The sequence below is a fragment of the Nicotiana sylvestris genome, chromosome 10 (genome assembly GCF_000393655.2).
Source record: "Nicotiana sylvestris chromosome 10, ASM39365v2, whole genome shotgun sequence".
Taxonomy (NCBI): domain Eukaryota; kingdom Viridiplantae; phylum Streptophyta; class Magnoliopsida; order Solanales; family Solanaceae; genus Nicotiana; species Nicotiana sylvestris.
The window spans coordinates 34670265-34680358 of NC_091066.1; the positions used below are offsets into that span (position 1 = coordinate 34670265).

At 36.8% G+C, this 10094-nt stretch overlaps 1 long non-coding RNA gene across 2 annotated transcripts; it reads left to right on the plus strand.

Moving 5' to 3' along the window:
* The first annotated feature begins 3657 nt into the window (after window positions 1-3657).
* On the plus strand, window positions 3658-8140 carry LOC138880457 (uncharacterized). 2 transcript variants are annotated; one of them, XR_011403116.1, is made up of 4 exons: window positions 3658-3766; window positions 4678-4736; window positions 5405-5495; window positions 7983-8140. It is a non-coding gene; the product is annotated as an uncharacterized lncRNA (long non-coding RNA). The 2 variants fall into 2 exon arrangements; XR_011403115.1 differs by lacking the exon at window positions 7983-8140 and having other exon boundaries at window positions 5405-5633.
* Window positions 8141-10094: the final 1954 nt, after the last annotated feature.

The following is a 10094-nucleotide window of genomic DNA, read 5'->3' on the forward strand; positions in this document are numbered from 1 at the left end:
CGTTCACGTAAAAGGATGAGGTTGGCTTGGGCACCAGGCCTTAAGTCTTCGCATTCGCTATCGGGGAGACATGTTCGCTTAGGTAGAGTTCTGTGAAGCATCGCATTCACGGGGGAGCCTTCGCATTCGCGTAAGAGGAGTTTTGGGCGGTTGAGTTTTGTACTTCGCGAACACAAGGCACTTTCCACGTTCACGAAGACGGGCATCTGGGCAGCAATATTTAATTCAAAATCAAGGGTTAGAGTTATTATTTCATATTTTGAGTTGTAGACCTCGGTTTTTAGTGATTCTTGAAGGGATTTTCATAGAGTTGATTAGGGTAATTTATTCTAACTTGGATTTGGTTAAAGTACATGAATCTATCATTATTTTTACCATTTAATTAGTATTTTGGGTTGGAAAATTTTGGAAAAGATTGTAAAACTTCATAGACTTTAATTTGAGGATTTGAAGGTCGAGTTGAGGTCGGAATTGACTAATTTTGGCATGGTTGGACTTATTATTGAATGGCATTCAGATTTTATAAATTTTGTTGGATTTCGAGACGTGGGCCCGAGGTTGACTTTTTAACTTTGGATAAAGATTTTAGATTTATCATATGGAATCGATTCATATAGCTTGTATTGATTTTATTAAGTTGTTTGTGTCTAGATTCGAGTCGTTCGGAGGCCGATTTGCGAGGCAAGGGATTGGTAGTGTAGGGATTTGCGCGATTTGAGGTAAGTAACAGTTCTAAACTTGATACTGAGGGTATGACTCCCTGAACTACGTGTTATGTGGTTGGTGTTTAGGTAACGCAAATGCTAGGTGACGGGTGTGTGGGCGTACACCGTGGTAATTGTAACTTGGTTGTTTCTGTGGTACCGTGTAGTTATCAAACCTTGTTCCTATTCATGAAAATCTTGCTTGTTAGAGTAATTGAGTTGCAAACCATGTTAGAAATCATGTTTAGACTATATGCTTATTCAGTTAGGACCCACGAAGGTTATTTCTGCTATTGAATTATTTGCTTGAATTGCAATTATGTACTCAGTCATATCTATCATTTGCATATCATATCTCAGTCTCTGTTGCCACTGTTGTTACATCATATTATCATTGTTAGGGCTGATTGTCATGAGATTTGTAAGCTCGAGAGATTGGAGAGATTGATGACTAAGTGAGGCCGAGAGCATGATTGTGAGTGATATTTATGGAATCGGGCTGCACACCGCAACAGGATTTATTGATTTATGATGGGATTGGACTGCACTCCACAACATGCCATGTTGGCTTATATTAGCGCTTGGGAAGGATTCACCCTTCCGGAGTCTGATATACCAGCAATGAGCGCAGGTACCATTGAGTGTTGAGTGCTAGGTGCCGAGTGCAAGTTCTGAGTGATTGAGAGTGCTGAGTGTTTGGCAAGCTAAGTGATTAAGCATACTTAGTGAGGTTGAATACTCTGAGAGCACGAGTATATGAGTTTATCACTGTGTTGCATTACCTGTGACATGTATATTTGACATATAGATATAGAGATGTAATATTCCTCATGTTAGTTATACTTGGCATATTTACTAGTATTGAGCCTGAACTGTCGAACTATGTACTACTGATTATGAGATTTCTCTAAGTTATTACCATCATTTTTCGGTCATATCTATAGTGTTATTATCTGGTTTGGACTGTACCTGTCTGAGCTCGTCACTGCTTTCAGCCTAACGTTAGTCCTGTTACTTATTGAGTACATTGGGTCGGTTATACTCATACTACACTCTGCACTTCGTGTGCAGATCCAGGTACTTCTGGATATGGTAGTTGCTAGACTTGAAGCATTTCCTGCTTGAGACTTTTGAGGTAGCTGCTTTAGCGTTCGCAGACCACGACTCTCCTTCTTTTTTAGTTTATTTAGCATTGTTCTATCTTTTCAGATAGTTGTATTAAATTTTTGACTATGTTGATATTTAGTAGCTCATGTACTAAGTGACACCCAGATTTTGGGGGATTTTGTATTGAGTCGCAGTATTTTTTATCGGTTATTTATGAGATTTTTCACTATTAAATTTATTTCATCATGTTTTCAATTTAAAAATGCGTAGTTATTTGTGATTGTCAGTTGCCTAGTTCTATGATAGGCGCTATCACGACATGTTGAGTTTAGGTCGTGACAGTAATATTGGCTACAAATATATTTCAGACTTATATTAGTGTTTCCGCATTTGATTTATATTATTCAGACTTTCAACATATCTGCATGTGTTAGTTTATCTTCCGCATTCAGTATGTTATGATATCACATATTAATTCAGCCAGCCAATTAGTTAGCTCGGTCACATGTAGTCAGGCACCGGGTGCCGTGTTACGTCCAAGCCCAATTCGGGGCATGACATCAATATTATCAATGCTTCCCTTAAACTGGAGTATACACATTATAATACTTATCAAGATTACTATACATGGGATTTTGTTTATATACGCTAACGAGATTTTACATCAGTTGGTGCAGTTTTATTAACTGCATGTCACTTACCATCTTCTGAAGGTTATTACTCCATTTGTTTTAGAAAGTCATCACTTACCATTTTTGGAACATGTAAGTCCATTTACTATGGAAAGTAGTCTCTAAATTTTTTAACACAATAGTGCATTCGAATTACCAATGTAAGTCGATCCTCTAATGCATCAAATAAAGGTAAAAAATAACCTACAATCGAGCCAGTATCACTCATCAAGTTTACGTTTAATTTTATAATTTTGGAGGTCCATAAATATTTTGTTAAAGTCATAATTGGGTCCCCAAATTATTTTTTTAATTAATGTGACTTATTGAAACTATTAAAAAAATTATCATCCAATCCATTTCATCATTTCATATAAGATCCTATCAAACGATGAGTGGAGATTACATTTTAGAAACTTAATAGAAAAATATAAAAACGTAATTTTTTTTGTCCTTCCATCCTTCTTTATTTTTTCCCTTTTTCAGGTGAGGTAGTTGATGTCTTAGTTGTTACAACCCATGTTTTTGTACGTGAAAGTACGTCGTAAGTCCGTTGATGTAAGCTCATAAATGAGATCCTTTTTAAAAGTATATAAAGTGATGTTACATCCCATATTTTTTTGCATGCCTTTGAGAGTTAATATTCAAGGATAAATGTTTATAAGGGTACATGTTGTTACACCCCGTACTTCAGACGTTACTATCATTATAGGATTATCTAATGTAAACTCAAAAAGGATGAAATCCTTCTACAAGAATAAGAAAGGTTTGCCGAAGTGTTAAGTAAGTTAAGATTAATATGAGACTTGTTAACCATGATTAAATGAGTTTAAATCCATGATATGACTATATATGAAGTATAAAGTTTGAGAAAAATCGGATCTATGTTGCGGAAAAATCGACTAAGGATTTGCCTTGTAACTGAATTTTTTGAGTAATAAATTCGTGTGCCATATGAGGCCTTTTTGGGACATATTATATACCAAATTGAAGGTCTTGGAATTTAGTTTCCAACGCTCTTAACTATTCATTCATACGACATCCGGATAAAAAGATATAAGTATTTGAAAAAGGGCCAATGAGATGGTGCCAAGTAGCACCTTTTGACTTTTCAACCAAAATGGATATTTATCTTCCTATGTCGTCTCTTTCTTCATAATTCCAGAGAGCTCGACCAAATAAAACCCCTAACCTCACCCTTAAGCTGTCCACAAGGTTATCCAACAAGATTATCGTCCGAGGCACGAAATCACAAAGCAATAACACTAGAACGATCCCCACGACGTAAGTATCGCTATATTACTTTTTTTTCTTTATAGTTTGAGTTTAGAAGGTATTTTGAAGTTAATAATAATGCCTAATTTCTGGTTTTAAGATATTAAATATCAAGGAAGGTTGATTAATTAATTTTATAATAGTTAGAACTCACGGGATGGTGATCGGAAGCTGTGAGTTTGAGTTATTTGACTTGTAATGGACTGTTTTTGGGATGTTTCGTGTAGCTTTTGGGATGTCTATTTTGTTGCTGTTAAATAGAGTTTTTGGAGGATAAATGGTGTGGAGAAATACCACATAATGGCAAAATCATGGATTAGTCATTATGTTTGACACTACTATAGTCGTCGTTTTGGATATGAATTGATTGGGGTGTATTGGTCTGTTGTAAGCTAAATATAATATGGATTTCGACTTGCATCTACTGTATGAGGTAATTATATTGTGTTCCTACAGGTTCTTAAGGTTATCTTGGCATTGGTTAAGTTAAATGGATGAACTAGACATGAACTAGTGAATAAAGTTGCTAATTAAGAATAATTGGAGTTGTGCATCATTTTATTTGTTATGGATATATGGTATAAGGCTGGAATTATTGATGAATGACTTCATTATCATGTTAATGATACTATTAAGTTAAAGTAAAAAGTTTATAAGGGATGATATGGGGTATACGAATTCCAATTGGAGCTTGTCGCTCGTCCTAAAATAGTTATGACTTGTTGTTGTTTTATGGTGTCTTGTTATTGATAATAATGTATTGCTGGATTTTTCTGGTAATTGTTGTTGGTATATGATATTGGAGGAGACTCTTGTTACAGGGGAGATGCTTCCCGAATTTATATAAACGAGCTACAAGTTTAAGTTGCAGACTTGGCCTTTATTCAACACTGATTTTGAATCTCCTTATTGAATGGTAGATTGAGTTAAGTTGTTTGAAGAGTAGCTTGGGAGGTATTAAGGACTTACCATGGTTAAGGTATGTTAAGGCACTTCCCTCTTTCTTTTGGCATGATCTAAAGTGAATGAATACGCTATTTTCTAACGGATCTACTCCTATAAACTAAGGTTGCCCATGTTGTTCTTTCCTTATAAAGTTATTTTAAGCAAGTATGTATGATCCTTGAATCCTATAGAAGCTCATATTGATGGTATGATGTCCATATGTTAATTGAAGGTGCAACGACCTTATGTCACTCCAAAAGGTTTAGAACGTGATTCCATGAGTCTAGCATGTATTATATATAGCATCTATTTTACTCTACCGAGCCGCGCTATAGTAGGCCGGGTATGACACTTATTATGCAACCACTGATCAGTTGGGTTTACCGAGCTCCACGTGGCCGGGTACGATTCTACTGAGCCTTATAATGGTCGGGTACATTTTTACTAAGTCCTCTTTAAGGCCGGGTACGATATGATGATGATGATGCCCAGAGAGGCTTATGTTTTTACAAGTTTATGTATATATATGTATTATGCATTTCATGTCAGTATCCCCCAGAGGCACTCAGATGTTACAGGTTGTATATCCTTTATCTCTCTTTATATTACTATTCTTGTTTATGCTTTCCTGCCTTACATACTCGGTACTTTATTTGTACTGACGTCCCTTTTACCTGGGAACGCTGCGTTTCATGCCCACAGATCCCAATTGATAGGTTGACATTCCTCCGAGTAGGCTATCAGCTCAGCGGAGGTGTTGGTGCACTCCACTTGCTCCGGAGTTACCTATTTGGTCAGTATGCTTTGGATATATATTGATTGGTATAGCGAGACCCTATCCCGACCTTTATGATTTTATGTACTCTTAGAGGCTTGAAGAAATCCAGCATTTCTTGTGTCTGCTTTGTTCCTCTCGAGCAATGAACCTCTAATCCATCATTACAATATTCATGAATTAACATACGTTCCAACTCCAAGAGCGAAATGGTGGTTTTTGTTGTTCCCATGAAGCGAAGATCATTCGCTTGGCGAATAAAGTTAACATGGTCGCCAACTTTAAAGTGCTTAACATTGGTGCCAAGATCTCTCACAGTTCTGACAATTTCATGTCTGACAATCATGAAAATAATTAATAACACAATATAAATATAAGGACAATAACTAAATGCCAATCTAAGCGGAAAATGTCACAACATAAGTAAATGAGAAAAAAATGTACCATGACAACAAATGATTTCTGAAATTAAGCTTCCCTCTGGCACTAGAAGATATTTTGAATGTCCAAGTTTATTCCTGGTCCAGACAATATATTCCACAAAATACAATATCTAGCAGAACATCATCATTGCCAACTGCCCTGTGGCAAGTAAAAGAAATTTTTTGCAGAAGACAAACAGCACTGCTACTTAAAAAAACTCAAGAACTAGATCAAATCAACAGTTCAACCATTTAAAGTTAGTAAATGATCATGTAATCCAAAGTGGAGAAATCGAACAGTCAGCGAAAGGTACATCCGGCTGAATTTGTAAGATGAAAGAAATCCAGATGGATCTCTTGCTGCCCAACCAAGGCAATTCTCCTCTGCACTTGCAGAAAGCATTGTGTATTTGCGAAGTTTGATTTTCGCGTATTCTTCTACCACAAGTTGAATCACTTAATAGCTATTCTAGGACCAAATTGAACTCTTTTGAAAAAAATTGAATCACATACTCCCCCATTCCTAATTGATCAGTAGAAGTCAATTTGACCAACTTTCAGTGCTAAAACTCAGATTTAGGTAAATTTATTTTTTGGAATATATACAATTTACAAATTTTAAAAAAATAAAAATAAGAAAATTATGAGTTAAACTTTTTCATTTTCGAAATTATTAAAGGATATATTTGAAAATCTTCGCCAAAATTAGTTTGTTTGAATCTCGACCAGCAATAGGAAATCATTTTGGTACATGTATTACTTATTACTTTAGAGGTGAAATATGAGTCGCTCTCTCATGTCCTTCCCACAACTAAAAATTGTTCTGATTTACTAATGACTATCAAATTTTAAAAAATAAAATAAAAACAACAGTAGCATCAATACAAGCAAGAGTTTGATAATGAAATGGCATTGAAGATACAACATGGAAAGTCATGAGCTATAAAAGTTGTAATACAAGCAAAGTATGGGGTGACAAACAACTGGTGCACTAAGTATGGGGTGACAAACAACTGGTACACTAGACAGGGTAGAGCTCCTCATGGTTGTCCCTAGAAACACATCTCAAAGCTATGGGGTGAGTTCCAGCTTAAATCATCACTCAAGCTCGGGAATGGAGCTCATATTTCTTTCTAAGAAGTGGTTAGAGCAGAGATTTTGAAAGATGAATGCCTATCTCTTTTTCTACTTGCTAGTGATCAGGAGTCCACTATTTCTTCTGGCCAGACAAAACTTGGACCCCACAGTTCAAGGGGTATCCAGGACGATGAATGAAATGCTGGCAATGGCGGAGCCAATATTTTCAGTAAGGGGTGTCAAAATATTTAAAAGTAACTATACCAATGGGAGTCAACAAATAGTATATATGCATATATAAAATAAAAAAATTACCTATCTATACAGTATATTTTTTCTGTGAAGAGGTGTCTGTTGAAACCTCTTGCTATAAGGTGGCTCCGCCACTGTGTGCTGGGATTGCTTACAAAATTATCAGGTGTTAATGTCAACTCCGGATAGGTTGAAATAGGGAGAATCAAAATATAGAACATATACTGTTAAAAGGGGATATGACAATCTATGTTCTAACAAGGAACTGATTGACAAATGGCATGGAAGCTTATACGGGAAACCAAACTACCTCCAAAACTAGTTGGCTTTATCTGGACAACCTTGTATGAAGTTTGAATACTGAGTGATTGAGTGTGTTGAATGAGGTTGAATACTCCGAGAGCATGAGTATATGAGTTTATCACTGTGTTGCATTACAGATGACATGTATATTTGACATGTAGACATAGAGATGTAATATTCCTCATGTTAGCTATACTTGGCATATTTACCAGTATTGAGCCTAAGCTGTCAAACTTGAAAGCAAGTCTACTTTTCTGTACTGCGTACTACTGATTATAAGATTTTCTCTGAGTTATTACCATCGTTTTGCTGTCATATTCATACTGTTATTATCTGGTTTGGATTGTACCTATCTGAGCTCGTCACTGCTTTCAGCCCAAGGTTAATCTTGTTACTTATTGAGTACATTATGTCGGTTATACTCATATTACACTCCGCACTTCGTGTGCAGATCCAGGTACTTCTAGGCACGGTGGTTGCTAGACTTGGAGCATTTCCCTGCTTAGAGACTTTTGAGGTAGCTGCTTTGGCGTCCGTAGACCTCGACTCTTCTTTTTCAGTTTATTTAGCATTGTTCTATCTTTCCAAATAGTTGTATTAGAAATTTTGCCTATGTTGATATTTAATAGCTCATGTACTTAGTGACACCCGGATTTTGGGGGATTTTGTATTGAGTCGCAGTATTTTTTATTGGTTATTTATGAGATATTTCACTATTAACTTTATTTCATCATGTTTTTAATTTAAAAATGCGTAGTTATTTGTGATTGTCGGCTTGCCTGCTTTTCACGACCCAAATCAACCACTGTGATGGCGCCTATCGTGGAACTAGGCCAGTCTCACTTATCAATTCATCACAGTAAGAATAACTCTAAAAAAATATAGACGGAAGCAGTTAATAATAAGGAAACCTTTTTGAAACAGAATAAATCCCAAAATACGATAAGATCCAGTCCAAAACCAAGGTGTTACTAAGTACATGAGCATCTAAATCAGGATACAGTCCACTAAAGTGTCTAGAGAAATAAACTGAAAATACAACTAGTTATAAAGAAGGAGAGCCAAGGCCTGCAAACGCCATGCAGCTACCTTGATAGTTTTCGAACTTTAAAGCCTCAATCAGCAACCGCCGTCATGACCAGAATCGCCTGGATCTGCATACGAGGTGTAGGGAGTAACGCGAGTACATCCAACTCAGTAAGTAACAAGTCCAAACTTTGGATTGAAAGGTAGTGACGAACTCAACCGATACAGATAAAATAGAAATAACTATGCAGAAACGTAGACATGCTTTCAAATTAAATAGGCGGCTCAAAATAGTAAAGTAAAACAGATTCGTACAGTATAAAGAATATAACTCTGTTATCTCTACATGCCAATGCATATGCTATATGGAATGCACCATGATATCAGCCTCATGTGCTCACACTCTCAAATTCTTAACCATTCGGTACTGTAGATGGCCCATACAGCCTAGGAAAGATCCATCCCGGAATATATACATCATGATTATAAGTCACCCAGTACCGAGGAAGGGCAATCCAGCCCTGTGGAGAAGATACATCTCCGGGTTATCAAGTACTTCGGACAAGATCCATGTCCAGGGAAGATCCATCCCTCAATAATATCAACACGCTCACTGGGGGTGTGTACAGACTCTGGAAGGGGCTCCTACAACCCAAGCGCTATCACAAATTAGTATAACCACTATGACGTGCATCCCGATCCCATAATTATCACTCATAATCAGGCTGTCGGCCTCACTCAGTCATCAATATCTCCAGTCTCACTCAGGGGCTCTCATTATCATGAAAACTAGCTCGAAATAATGATATGATCTATCAATAAGTAATAACTTAGACTGAAATATGATATGAAATGCATGTACATGACTGAGTACGAAATATCAATGAATCACAGAGATGACAGTAAGAAACGACCACTATGGGTCCTAACAGTATCGGCATAAAGCCTAAATATGATATCTAACATGATTGATAGCTCAACTAGTTTATCTCATGGTGAAAACACGAATATCAACAAGATAGAGTCATTATACAGTGCCATGGAACCAACCAAGTCAAAATTCTGATGGTGCATGCCCGCACGTCCGTCACGTGGTATATGCGTCACCTTAATACCAATCACATAACACATAATTTGGGGTTTCGAACCCTCAGAACCAAGTTTGAAAGCGTTACTTACCTCAAACCGAGCAAATCTCTACTCCGCAATGCCTTTGCCTCTCAAATCGGTCTCCAAACATCCGAATCTAGCCACAAGCAGTACAATACAATTAATATAGGCTAAAGGGATCAATTACACAAGAAAACTACTAAATTAGAGCCAAAAATCCGAAATTGGCTTAACCCGGCCCCCAGGCCCACGTGTCAAAATCCGACAAGAGTCACAAAACCCGAAAGCACATTCACTAATGAGTCTAACCATACTAAATTTATCAAAATCCGACACCATTTACCCCTCCAAATCCCCAAAATTCACTCTCCAATTTTCAAGCCCAAATCTCCCAAATTTCACCTCAAAACTCACAAACTAGGTGCAA